This window comes from Natator depressus, chromosome 3 (assembly GCF_965152275.1).
Source record: "Natator depressus isolate rNatDep1 chromosome 3, rNatDep2.hap1, whole genome shotgun sequence".
Lineage (NCBI taxonomy): Eukaryota > Metazoa > Chordata > Testudines > Cheloniidae > Natator > Natator depressus.
Window position 1 is genome coordinate 34,158,380 of NC_134236.1, and position 15,128 is coordinate 34,173,507.

Consider the following 15,128-nt stretch of genomic DNA (forward strand, 5'->3'; position numbering starts at 1 on the left):
GGCTGGGCTAGTATAAAGCCAGGAAGCTGGCAACCGAAATAGCTGTAGTGAGGAAGTCTGCAACAACTCTTTATGAATTAGAGTGGGAAGGAGGGAACCTGGGAAGGAGTAGGACCTGTACCCTGGGAACCAGGCCCTAAGCTTCTTGTCCTTACTTTTAAGACCGTTCATGATTGAGCTGTCCCTATCAGCACTATTACTTAGTCACATCGTTGAGCACTCCCTTTGGTCCTCTCCCTCTGCCCGCAATGCCAGCCTTTACTGCGTTAGTCTGCTTCACCCGCAGACATCTTCATGCTTTTCCCTGTGCTGACCCCTATGCATGGAACAAACTCCCTGGAAAAATCTGCCCAGCTGCTCTCCTGTTCTCCTTCAGATCCCTCCTTAAGATTCCCTTCTGCCATGATGCCTTCAGAACAGTGTTGATAACAGTGAGGCAGGCGGTGAGCGAAATCATCTGTACAGGTAGTCGATGTGAAAACATGCTCCTGTTTCTGCAATAGTGGTTCCTATGCCACCTCCCTTCCTGCAGCTGGTGCAGGAGGCATGGTTGAGAGAGTGTCATGAGGGTGTCCCCACGGCATGATGTTCCCCAGCTGCCATTAGTAACCGATGCAGATGAGAGCAGCCACAAGGTTCACCTGTTGTCATTTTCTTTCTCCTATGCCTAGAACTATTTTATCAACCTTCCTTCTGCAACCAAACAGCACCTCCCTCATTTCACTCCGAATGAGTTCTGTGCAGCTGAAACTACACAGCGTGGACCTCAGCTCCATGCCCAGCTGAGGGACTGATTCATATGCAACTCTCTCAGAAACAACAGGCCTAAAATCTGCCAGCTACATCTTGGCTCCAAGTGCAGAGAGGGGAGTTGGTCAGTAGTGTGGTGGGTTTCCTGTATATATACGTTATATATATATCCGTTAATCCTCTTAGAGTGATAGGGAGTTCTGCCAGCTTCTGCGACTTGCCTAACTTCTTATGGAAGGGAGAGGCATCATTCCCACCCAATCAAAGGCTTCACACAAGCAATTCTTGTGATTGTTTTAGTGTTTTTATTAATTAAAATTGGCGACTCCAGAGAGCCAGTGCCAATCATCTGACAATAATGGGGGAATTCCTGAATGTAGGCACTAGAGACCTCTGAGGTCCCGTGAAATGGAAAGATTGCTGTTTGTGAAACATTCTGCAACAGCCAGTCTTGCAAGTCTGCTGGTTTTTAAATGAAATAAACAAAACCCCTTAAGTCCCGCACAACAAGGATACTAGCTTGTACTTAATACTGTCCAGACCACAGAGGCTGAGCATGAATACATGAGCAGACCTGCTGTGAAGTTTTGGACACTTCTTATGGCTGTGTGTCCTGGTTCTTTTTAATACACAGAAAGCTTGATTCTTCACTGCTTTTCGTGCTGTCTAATCATATACACCCTCTGTAAAGTAAGGGCAAAATGCTATCAGAAAAGAACAGTATCATTTTCCATTTTTTCCATTCACTTTGCAAAAGTGTAAAGGCCTACACAAGGAACCAAGGCAGTGAAAAACAAGGCCCACAGTCTGTTTCTGTCTGTGCATCATGGGTTTCAAAGGTGTGAGAGGTCAGTGCAAACACAAGCTGTTACCTTGCCACTTCTGTAATGCTTTCAAATTGGGCAGCCTGCAAGACTGATAGATGCAGAAGTAAAGTCTTAGTTCAGATAGTTTCTGGGTGACTGATTTCTCTGAGTGACTCAAAATTAAATCCATGGTGTGGATCTGTATTTGTGTGAATTGGTACAATAACAGTGCTTAAAATCTGTTGATTCCAGACATCTTGTACCATTAGAGAGCCTTACAAGGTCATTTATTTATTGTGCTACATTTCAGGTAAAACGGAATGCTATTTGCTCTTTCTAGTCTTTGTTATATTACCCTGATTCTCATTTAAAATTTCTAAAGTTTCTGGAGGAGAGCGAGGTCCCCAAGCTCTGCTGGGATTTCTGGTCTGCCCCTTTATATACGTTGGTTCTGAATATGCCAGTATTTTGACATGAGTGTGACGTTCCCCTCTGGTGTTATCCGGACCGGTGATCTGCTAGGTCGCTCCAATTCTTGACTCTGGGAGCCAGCCTTACCCTGCTCTGCTGTGAGAAACCCCACTCCTGGGCTGTTCACGCACAGCCTCTGGCACGTAAGCTGCTCCATGGACTGTGCAACCGAATGACACTGGCCAATACTTCTGGCCCCAGACACAACCCTAGGAACCTCTGTCTTGAAGTGTCCAGTTATGCCTGCTGGACGCTGCAAGCTCAAATGAGTTTGTCAATTTAACAAAGAAATTGATATACACCAGGCTTGTTCACCTATCTAAAAAAAAAAAAAAAGGCAGTTAGAATTGGAAAAGGTACAGAGAAGGGCAACAAAAATGATTAGGGGTATGGACCAGCTTCCATATGAGGAGAAATTAAGAAGACTGGGACTGTTCAGCTTCAAAAAGAGATAACTAAGGGTGGATATGATAGACATCTATAGAATCATGACTGGTGTGGAGAAAGTGAATAAAGAAGTGTTATTTACCCCTTTCATAACACGAGAACCAGGGGGTCACCCAATGAAACTAATAGGCAGTAGGCTTAAAACAAACATAAGGAAGCACTTCTTCACACAGCGCATTGTCTACTTGTGGAACTTGTTGCCAGGGATATAACCAGGTTCAAAAAAAGAATTAGATAAGGTCATGGAGGGTCCATAAGTGGCTATTAGCCAAGATGTTTATGGACACCACCCAGTGCTGTGTGTGTCCCTAAGTGGAGACTCTGACTGCCAGAAACTGGGACTGGGCAACAGGGGATGGATCACTCGATAAATTGCCCCGTCTGTTAATTTCCTCTGAAACATCCTGGCACCGACCACTGTCTGACCAAGGATACTGAGCTAGACGGACCAGTGGTCTGAGCCAGCATGGCCATTCGTATGTTCTTACGTGTGCTGAGTAATTCTACTTCTGTGCAAATGCACCTTATTAAACGTTATCCCGGTCACACAATTTACACTCTTATTTGAATGCATATACAAATGCTTGCACCTTTCCCACATTTCTGACCAATTTGGGAAGACATTTTTTACACTTATAATTTCAGGGTTTTTTTAAAAAATAAAAATGGTGGGACTAAAAATAGAATGAAGAGGAACTCTTTATTTCATAAAGTACTGTTGTCAAAATGCAGCATAGCTTATTTGAATATCTGAGGCTCCCAAAGAACTCAGCACATATTCTTCTAATTTTGCAAAATAGAATTTATTTCTGAGATGAGAACAAATGTGAGAAATTTCTGCCCAGAAGGTAATGTATAAGCTAATGAATATAGACACTAAAAATGACAGTGCCATCTCAACCATAACTAAAGTAAACACACCTGATGAATAAGCATATATTGGCTAGAATAAATAAAACGTGTAAGACCAGATGTGGACTGTGCAGGATACAAAAGAGTAGCCAAGTGAGTAAACACAAAGTGAAAAAAATCCTTAATTGTGAGGAATCAGTGGCAATGGGAAACACAGCTTAAGGAGCAGTTGACCCTCCTTTCTAGCTAAAGGAAAATCTGCCAGTTCTGTCAGTATTATTCTCATCTGAGGCAGGTCAGCAGCAGTCTGGTACATGTAACATGCAATTCAAAGGCTGCTTTTGCTTGTGAAGGTCTCTGACAAGGCTGTAGCTTTTCAAACCCGACAAGTTCAGCTTGCAACCCTTGTCAGATATATTAGCATCTTAACAATTTTCCCCGTGCATAGGAGCTCCGTGTAAACTCCAGAAGGACCCCATGATGTTTTCCTTTAGATCTCTCCTGCAACAAAATCACTTGGAGCTGACCAGGCTGTTAGTGGTCAGGTCTACTGGTGGAAGCGAGAGTATGGCCAACCAGTCAGAGTTGGGACCCGGGTGGGCAGAGTCCAGGAATTGAGCCAAGTGTAGGTATTGGAGGGAAAGAAATCATACGGCCAAGTTGGGGGGTAAACCAGAGTTGTAAGCCAGAGGCAGAGCTGGGGATTGAAGCCAGAAGTCTGAAGGTGGAGGGGAGCAGGGGCTGAAGCAGGGACTGGAAGTGAGCTGGAGCAGGAAGCATGCTGGAGCAGGGCTGGAACAAAGCAAGACCAGGGACTGGAATGGGCTGGAGCATGGGCTGGAACAAGGGCAAGTGCAGCTGCAGACATGGTACATGTTGAGCTGCTGCTGATATGCTGTGGGGGCCAGGCTTATAAGCATGGCTGCTAAAGCAGCAGATAATCAGGAGCTATGTCCACTTCATCAGTTCTGCAGTGGTGCAGCTGGTCTCATTGGTAGGGAGAAGGCCAGCAGCTGATCCTAGCTGGCCTGGTCCCTGACAGCAACCCTCTCCTTTTGGTATTGCCTACCAGGAGACTTTGGGCTGGGTTTCTCAGGTCAGGCCCTGTGGACGGTGTGCATATGGTCCGGGACATGGATATGTTCTGCTGGTTCCCATGAACTTCTCTGGACCGTATTCCTCCCAGTCAATCAGATATTGGAGTCTCTTGGACTTGGTGGGGTCCAGCAGATTCTGGACTCTTGGCCCTTCATGGTTATTGGTGGATTGGGAAGAGTAGTGAAGTGTGGGAAGGGATTCTCAATGAAGAGTTCAGATGGGAGATGTGGAACATGGGGTGGAGCTTGAGGGATTCCCGCAATTGCAGTTGAAAAGCTAGCAGATTAAGTTTTTCATGTTTGCAAATGGCCCCAAGTACTTGTGGTCCAGCTTCGCAGATGGATGGGTGAATTGCAGATCTCGGGAAGACAGCCAAACCTTATCCCATACGTTCAGATTGTGGGTTGACTGACCGTGTTGGTCAGCATGGATTTTATATTCCTTCCTAGTGTCTTTGAACAGATGAGCTGTTTCCTGCATTGTGAGGAGGCCACCAGATGTTATAAAATGCACCATCTTTGTTAGGAGATTTGACTACAACTAGAATTGTGGTGTACTCTTGAGACGGTGGCAGCTCCATGATGAAGTCCATCAACACAATGGCTCGAGGTGGAGTGGGCTAGGGCTGAAGAAGACCAAGCAGTTTTGGACAAGGGTTTTTGGTACTTGCACAGAGGTCACAGGACGGCTACCGAAGCATGGAGGGCTGGCCACCAGAAACTCTGATACCAGAGTTGAATACCATCTTGAATTGACCAAAGTGACCAGCTAGAGGAGCATCATGGCAGACTCATAGGACTTGCAGCGTGGGTCAGCCAACGGCTACACAGATGCACTCCTTCTGATCCAGAATTCCTTCATGGAGAATGAAGGTCGAGGAAGTCTGGGCATTGTCATTGTCTAGGGCTCGGGCGAGCTGAACTGGAAAGGGATCATGGGGCAGCAGGGAATGTATGGAGGGTAGCAGGTCTCCTGAGGTGCTGAGCTGTCTTTGGGAATTCCAGGTTTTTGTAGTCTGTGAGGACTTGGATTGGGAACCTGCACCCTCCAGGATATGCCACCATTCCTCAAAGGCTGCTGTGATGGCCAGTAGCTTTGGGAATCGCATAATTTTGTTCTGCTGGGGTGAGCTTGCATGAGTAAAAAAGTGGAAGGATGAAGCTGGCCATTGGAGACTGCCATATGGGAGAGGACTGCTCCCAGCGCAAAGTTTGAGGCATCCACTTTTACTGTAAATGGCCAGCCCAGGTTGCAGTGAATCAAAATGGGGGCTGTAATGACTTTCTGCTTTAGGCACTCAACAGCCACTTGTGCCTCTAGGGTCCAAGATACATGGGTTCCCTTCTGCAGGAGGGTTGTGATTGGGGCGGCCATCCCTGAGATACTGTTGATGACCTGACTATAGAAATTGGCAAAGCGCAAAAAGCATTGCACCTCTTGTATGTCTCTGGGTACCACCAAGTCAATGATGGCTGTCCCTTTGTGCAGGTCCAGGGGGAGCCCTTCAGGGTAGATGATGTAGCTGAGAAACTTTACTGTGTTCTGGTCAAACTGGCACTTCTCTAGGTTGGCATACTGGCGGTGTCGACGAAGCCTTTCTAAGAACGACTGTGTACGCTGTTTGTGCTATGCTTGGTTGTGGGGCGGAAATGACAATATTGAACTGATCTAGCGTGTCCTGGGAAATGTCACTGATAAAGTGCTGGGTGGTCACGGGAGCATTACAGAGACCAAACAGCATGACTGGTTATTCCAGGAATCCATAATGGGTGCAGAAGATGGTTTCCCACTCATCTCCTTCTTGCCCCTGCACCAAATTATAGGCCCCGTGGAGGTCTAACTTTGTAAAAATTTGGGCAGAGTGTAATTGGTCTAGGAGTTTATAAATGAGGGGAAATGGGTAACGGTTCTGAACCATCACCTTATAGAAGGCCCAGTAGTCAATGCAGGGCCTCAGTGAACGTCCTTCTTTTTAACCAAGATGATCAGGGTTTCCTTCTGGAGAGGTGTGTGGCCAGATAAACCCCTTCTGCAGATAGGGCCTCGAGTTCTGCTTCAGAAAGGGTGTATATGCAGCCAAAGGGAATTTTGGAGCCTGGCTGAAGGTTAATTGGGCAGTCGTATTTGCTGTGTGGCGGCAGGGTGTCTGCATTTCCCTTGACAAATACATCTGCAAATACTTGCGAGGTATTCTTGTGGCAGACGGGACGGTTGGGGGTGCACCCAACTCCTGTGGGCCTGTTCCTTCACAACAGGATTCCCCAAATGATGACACAATCCGTAGAGGATATCTGTTCTGTCTTTGGTCTTTGGAAGGCAGAATCGTTGACAATATGGGGAGCAAAAATGCACTTTCCCTTTTTGCCAGTGGATACAGGAGTCATAGGCAGCAAGCCAGGTCATTCCCAGGATGACCTGAAAGTGGAGGGCACGAATCAACCTGAACTGAAGAGTCACTCAGTGCCCTGAAGGGTAATAAGCCCTAAGTGGGTAGTCTGGTGAGAGACCAGCCCGAAGGCCAGGAGTGACACATCAGTGGGTTCCACCAAATCCGAGGAATTCTTAGCCACATGATGGTCCATAAAATTACTTGAGACCCCTGAGTCGACCGGAGCCTCCAGCTGGAGGGTTGGGCTTATCGGGAGTAGGACTTGGTCCCGGACATCACCTGACAGTTCTTTCTCACAAATGGTGAAAAATTCCAATAACTCCAAAAGCTGAACAGATTTCAGTGAAACCTTCCAGAATAATTAATTTCTTGGCAATACAGGCCTTTTGGGGCAGGCTGTGATGCACACATAGACTCACACCTTCTCGTCTCCCCGATTTCTTGGGATTCTATCAATGTCAAGGCTTTTTTAGATTTAATTTAAAAAGAAATTTCTAGGCCTTTTTCTAGATTTTCCTGTATTTCCTTTAAAATGGAAAGCAGTTGCTAAGGCTGAAGGTCCATTATGGCTTTTTCCCTCCTAAAAATTGTGGTTTATTCATGGTGCTTCCTTTGCAGCTGCTCAGACACCCGGGCATCTCTGGTGTTAGTGAATTTAATTTGTTTGTACTCCTTTATTATATTTTGCTTCCTTGGCATGTGTTCTGTTTCTAATAAATTGGGAGAAAGGGATGGGATAGTTGTTTGGAGCACTTATGTTACAATACTGTTACAGATGGTGGGGGAAGAAAACAGAGAAAATTATCTAACATTCACCAAAATATACACAAATCCCTTTGGTGTTGGAGAGCTTGGTGGCTGCCAGGCCTTTGCTTATGTGGAGAGTTTCTTTTGTTAAAGTGTTAGAAATGTTGCCAACCATTATCAAACCGTAGCACAAGTAGCTGGGCTCCACTTTACCTGCAGCAGAGGAAGCTCTTAGCTAGAAGACTTTTTGTCTTTTATATAAAATGACACACCCTTGGCCATAGTGGTGTGATGAGTAGAAATATGGCTAAAGTTGCCTTTGTTTCTGAGATGAGAAATTGTTAGGGACTATATATATACACATTTATTTTAAAAAGTTACGGAGAACTGAAAATAGAGATGTACGTCCTGATCCTGCAATGAATATTACATTGGCACAGGGATCTGCCTCCATGGAAATCATTGCAGGAATGGGGGCTTTAGAAAGGAAGCGCCACCTCTACGATTAACAATGCACAAATCCCGATCATTTATTATTACCATGACAGATTGTTCCTGACGCAGATAACTAGCGGGTTCTGCATAGCAGCCGCAAGATGAGAAATTAGTAAGTTTTTGAACTTCAAAACAAAGTACTGTAGCATCGCTCCTTTTTAAAATGCTTTACCAACTACTACTAAGTATGCTTTGTCCTGCCTCATCTTTAGTGAATTTATAAAAGAATATATACAGTAGTCCTGAAATCCTTGCCCGTCCTTCATCTTGTTTTTCTTGGCATGGTGGTAGGGAATCAGGATTCTGAAGTTCATTACTAATGAAGTACCTCATTTTATGAACCTGGGTTGTTGCTGGGTTGTTGTTTTTTTTTTTTCTTCAGTATCTGAATTGGCTGTGCTATTATGCAGGGCCAAAAAAAGACACCGAGGAGACAAAACATAGACACAGCCAGTTAAAGATTTTTACTTCTAATTATTTTTTAATGTGGAAAGTATGGTGGATAATTAATTATGATATATTTATTGCTTTATGGATCAGTAGATTATAATTCCATAACAATTCTGTAATCATGTTTTCAAGGGTTAGACAGTCAGGGGGGAAAGTTCCTGGTTTGAATAAGAGAATACAGGTCACAAATGTTGTTGTGGGGCTGTTACTTGAGACGGAGACAGTCGAGCACTTTTGCTACCTCGGTAGCCAACTTTCTCAACATGCAAAAATCAACAGTGAGATCCAGCACAGGATCCAGTGCGCAAGTGCTTGCTTTGGGAAATTGCTCTGACGCATTTTCACAGACTGTGACTTACGGCAGGACACCAAGATCCAGGTCTATAAGACAATTGTTGTTCCCGAAACCTGGGTGACCTATCGACAGCACCTCAGAGTTTGGAGAGGTATCACCAATGATGCCTCTGGGAGATCCTTCGCCTCAAGTGGCAAGATCGTTGCACTAACGCCAGCATCCTTGCTGAAGCCAATGTCACTAGCATCGAAGCAATGATCCCCATGCACCAACTTTGCTGGGCTGGACATTGTGTGTGGATGCCACACTTTTGCCTCACAAAACAAGTCCTGTACTCTCAAGTCACCCATGAGATCCTATGGTGGTCAGAGGAAATGCTACAAAGACATACTGGAAGCGTATCTTAAGAAAACTGATGTGGACACCACAAGCTGGGAAGAGCAAGCCACCAACCGACCCCAATGGTGCCATATCCTCCATCAGACAGTGGCCCACTTTGAGGAGAAGTGCCTTGCCCTCGAAGCTGAAAAGAGAGAGAGGAGGAAGGGAAAAAGCAATAACTTTCTTCCAGCAGGCCGCTGCCCTGCCACAAAATGTCAGTACCTGCTGCGGGGGGATTTGCGGTTCCAGGATCAGGACCCATATGTAAATCCATGATAGAGATCATCCTTGAAATTTTGGGATTGCCAATCAATCAATCAGTTGAGACAGACAAAAGCCCTAGGTAGGAGTTTGAGGAGACACTGGGGTTTGGGGTAAACCTAAAGCTGAACTCCAGGTTGCAGCTAGAATGAAAGAGGAAAGGCAGGGACAGAGCCTTGAGGTGGAAGGGGTGAAGGGAAGCTGAAAACACTCACTCAGGAGTGAGGGGGGAAAAATGGTAATTAGACAGGAAGAATTCAAGCTGGTAGAGGTAAGAATTAGGGACTCTGGGGTCGTGCTAAGTGTTCAAGAAACACTAGGCAACTGATATTATTGACAACTGAAATCCTCTAAGGCAAAGACAGCAGGTTCTTGGAAATCAGGGCTGAGGGCGTGCTCTCCTCCATTGAAGTCAATGGCACAGCCCCCACCGGTTCCAGTGCGGCAGTGGGTCCCTAGTGAAGAGAAGTAAAGGTAGAAGAGTAGCTAAATGTTTTCAAACTGTTACTGTCATACACTTTGTAATGTTTCATTTTAGACTTTATAAAATGTAAAAATTAAGTGGTTGTGCTCGGGAAAGGTGCTGGGTTAGTGTGGGAATGGGCAGTTCTCTGATTATCCATAGGATGGGTACAGTATTGGTAGTGGCAATGCAAGATCCCTCATGCCACTCCGCTAATGGGTGTCAAGCCTGACCACTTCTAGGGATGAGAGAAAGGTTCAGCTTCCAGGCTAAGTTAGTCTTTGCCTGTACTGAGGCTGCTAGCAAAGGTGCCAGTTGTGGTGGCGATTTAGTTACTGTTGATTAGTAAGTGGAATGAGTCCACTAACTCATTCCACACAGGCCACTGACCAGCTAGGAGATAGTGACTGAAAATGGGCACTAAGAAACTGGAGCATTGATCCAGTGACCTAGAAGTAAAAGACTCTGTATTCCAGTTCCTGCCCAAATGTTGTTTCTATTTATTGTCAGGGCCAGTTAGACAGGCAGAACTGCAGAGTCCCAATGCGTGGATGAGACGATGGTGTAGGGAGGGGGAGGTGTCTAGATTTATTAGGAACTGGGGAAACTTTTGGGAAAAGGGGGAGCCTATACAGGAAGGATGGGCTCCACCTAAACCAAAATGGAACCAGATTGCTGGCACTTAATGTTAAAAAGGTCATAGAGCAGTTTTTAAACTAAGGGCTGGGGGAAAGCCGACAGGTGCAGAGGAGCAAATGGTTTGGATATCCTTTAGGGGAGGATCTATTACTAGAGAATCTCTATGTCCTAGTGAGGACGAGAGGATGGAAAATCATTAAATAAAGGTAGGGTCTGATCAGAAAGAGTCAAATAAAAAAGAGTTCCATTCAATTACATCATGTAATGGCAGACAGCTAAAAAGAGACAAGTTTTTAAAGTGTTTATATACCAATTCTAGACATCTAAATAATAAAATGGGGGAACTAGAGCTCCTCGTGTTAAATGAGGATATTGATAATAGGCACCACAGAAACTTGGTGGAATGAGGATAATCAATGGGATACAGTAATACCAGGGTATAAAATATATCGGAAGGACAAAGCAGGTCGTGCTGGTGGGGGAGTGCCATTATATGTGAAAGAAAGCGTAGAATCAAATGAAGTAAAAATTGTAAATGAATCAAACTGTGCCATAGGATCTCTATGGATAGAAATTCCATGCTCTAATAATAAGAATATAGCGGTAGGGATATATTATCGACCACCTGACCAGGATGGTGATAATGACTGTGACATGCTCAGGGAGATTAGAGAGGCTATTAAAATAGAAAACTCAATAATGATAATAATTGGGGATTTCAGTTATCCCCATATTGACTGGGTACATGTCACCTCAGGACGGGATGTAGAGAGAAAGTTTCTTGACGCCTTAAATGACTGCTTCTTGGAGCAGCTGGTCCTGGAACCCACCAGAGGAGAGGCAATTCTTGATTTAGTCCTTAGTGGAGCACAGGATCTGGTCCAAGAGGTGAATATAGCTGGACCGCTTGGTAATAGTGACCATAATATAATTAAATTTAATATCCCTGTGGCAGGAAAAACACCACAGCGGCCCAGCACTGTAGCATTTAATTTCAGAAAGGGGAACTTAGACAAAAATGAGAAGGTGAGTTAAACAGAAATTAAAGGGTACAATGCCAAAAGTGAAATCTCTGCAAGCTGCGTGGAAACTTTTTAAAGACACCATAATAGAGGCTCAACTTAAATGTATACCCCAAATTAAAAAACATAGTAAGAGAACCAAAAAAGAGCCACCATGGCTAAACAACAAAGTAAAAGAAGCAGTGAGAGGCAAAATGGCATCCTTTAAAAAGAGGAAGTTAAATCCTAGTGAGGAAAATAGAAAGGAGCATAAATACTGGCAAATGAAGTATAAAAATACAATTAGGAAGGCCAGAAAAGACTCAAAAAGTAATCACAGGTTTTTTTTAAAGTACATCAGAAGCAGGAAGCCTGCTAAACAAACAGTGGGGCTACTGGACGATTGAGGTGCTAAAGGAGCACTCAAGGACAATAAGGCCATTGTGTAGAAACTAAATGAATTCTTTGCATCGGTCTTCGTGGCTGAGGATGTGAGGGAGACTCCCAAACCTGAGCTATTCCTTTTAGGTGACAGATCTGAGGAACTGTCCCAGATTGAGGTATCATTACAGGAGGTTTTGGACAAATTGATAAATTAAACAGCAATAGGTCATCAGGACCAGATGGTATTCACCCAAGAGTTCTGAAGGAACTCAAATGTGAAATTGCAGAACTACTAACTGTCGTCTGTAACCTATCATTTAAATCAGCTTCTGTACCAGATGACTGGAGGATAGCTAATATGACACCAATTTTTAAAAAGGGCTCCAGAGGTGATCCTGGCAATTACAGGTTTGTAAGCCTGACTTCAGTACTGGGCAAACTGGTTGAAACTATATTCAACATGGTTTTACTAAAGGGAAATCATGCCTCACCAATCTACTAGAATTCTTTGAGGGGATCAACAAGCATGTGGACCAAGGGGATCCAGTGGATATAGTGTACTTAGGTTTTCAGAAAGCCTTTGACAAGATCCCTCACCAAAGGCTCTTACGCAAAGTAAGCTGCCACGGGATAAGAGGGAAGGTGCTCTCATGGCCTGGGTAACTGGTTAAAAGATAGGAAACAAAGGGTAGGTATAAATGGTCAGTTTTCAGAATGGAGAGAGGTAAGTAGTGGTGTCCCCCAGGGGTCTGTTCTGGGACCAGTCCGATTCAACATATTCATAAATGATCTGGAAAAAGAGGTAAACAGTGAGGTGGCAAAATATGCAGATGATACAAAATTACTAAAGATAGTTAAGACCCAGGCAGACTGCGAAGAGCTACAAAAGGATCTCTCAAAACTGGGTGACTGTGCAACAAAATGGCAGATGAAATTCAGTGCTGATAAATGCATAGTAATGCACATTGGAAAGCATAATCCCGACTATACATATAAAATGATGGAGTCTAAATTAGCTGTTACAACTCAAGAAAGAGATCTTGGAGACATTATGTATAGTTCTCTGAAAACATCCGCTCAATGTGCAGCGGCAGTCAAAAAAGCAAACAGAATGCTGGGAATAATAATAAAGGGATAGATAATAGGACAGAAAATATAATGTTGCCTCTATATAAATCCCTGGTATGCCCACATCTTGAATACTGTGTGCAGATGTGGTCGCCCCATCTCAAAAAAGATATACTGGAATTGGAAAAAGTTCAGAAAAGGGAAACAAAAATGATTAAGGGTATGGAACGGCTTCCATATGAGGAGAGATTAATAAGACTGGGACTTTTCAGCTTGGAAAAGAGATAGCTAAGGGGAGATATGATTGAGGTCTATAAAATCATGACTGGTATAGAGAAAGTAGATAGGGAAGTGTTGTTTACTGCTTCTCATAACACAAGAACTAGGGGTCACCAAATGAAATTAATAGGCAGCAGGTTTAAAACAAATAAAAAGAAGTATTTCTTCACACAACGCACAGTCAACTTGTGGAACTCCTTGCCAGAGGATGTTGTGAAGGCCAAGATCATAACAGGGTTCAAAAAAGAACTAATAAATTCATGGAGGATAGGTCCATCAGTGACTATTAGCCAGGATGAGCAGGAATGGTGTCCTGGGAAGCTGGGAATGAGTGACAGGGGATGGATCACTTGATGATTACCTGTTCTGTTCATTCCCTCTGGGGCACCTGGCACTGGCCACTGTCGGAAGACAGGATACTGGGCTAGATTGACCTTTGGTCTGACCCAGTAGGGCCATTCTTATGTACACAGGCTAAATTCTGACTTCCGTAATATGGGACTAAGGAGTTAGCAGGCCCTAATGCTTCATAGGGACAAGGCTTTTTGACTTCCTCGCTGTCTTGGAAAGCAGTCACTAAACCAGAGAGGCCACATCATGTACGGAAATGTCTGGGAAAGTACTGCTAGTTATGGATGTGTCGGAAGGTGGAATCTTGGAATCCAGCTCCTTTTCCACCGTTCCAAAGAGGAGGCAGCTCTGTGGTTGCTGCTGAAAGAGGGGTCCCTTGTCTAAATTAGAGTAGCATTGCTTGCGTGCTGACTGTGGAAGGAGGTCTGTGTCAGTGGAATGCCCTGGCCAGGATTTAGTACATCTTTCTCCTGGGTGGAGTAAGCCTTTACATATACCTTTATTATGGTTAAGGCTGTATGAGAGATGTGGAGATGCTATGTGGTGATCTAAGAATACTAAGATGTAGTAATTTTATGAATACTGTAGGTGACCTGGTCAGCGAGAGGAAATTATTGTATATTGGGTTATAAGACTTTTCTGTATGAACGTATTGATCTAGCTTAACAAAGGGCTGTGGACAAAACAAGCAGGGAAGCAACACAATAACTATAGATAAGAAACCTTCTAGCAAATATTGTGGAGTCAATTACGGTAGAACCTCAGAGTTCCGGGGCTGGAGATTGTTTGTTTGTAATTCTTAAATGTTCGTAACTCTGAACAAAAAGTTAGGGCTGTTCTTTCAAAAGTTTCCAACTGAACATTGACTTAGTACAGCTTTGAAACTTTGCTATGCAGAAGAAAAATGCTGCTTTTAACTATCTTAATTTAAATGAAATGAGCACAGAAACAGTTTCCTTACCTTGTCAAATCTTTTTTTAAACTTTCCCTTTATTATTTTTAGTAGTTTACATTTAACACAGGACTGTACTGTTCAGTAGTTGCTTTTTTTTCCTTTTTTTGGGTCTCTGCTGACTCATTGTATACTTCCAGTTCCAAATGAGGTGTGTGGTTGACCGGTCAGTTCCTAACTCTGGTGTTTGTAACTCTGAGGTTCTACTGTACAGGATGACACTTTCAGGCAGCAGGCCATAGTGACACAACTCTTTTTGTCAGTGCTGGTAATGAAGAGATCAAAAGAACAGTTAAAAAGCCCTTCTCAGGAGAAGAGGGTGGGGATCAATTGTCAGCAGGTGTCCAGAGAGACAAGCTGATGCAGAGGGAGACTCTGCAGAGGGAATCTAAAGAAGTTGGGCCTTACTCAGGTTCATGGAATGGGTAAGCCTTAGGGAGAGACAAGCATGCATACAGACTGTTATATTGGTGTTAAAATCTGTTTTCTCTTAAATGCTTTGGTTCTATATAAATGATACTTTGCTTTAAGAAGGCTGTTTGGTCAATA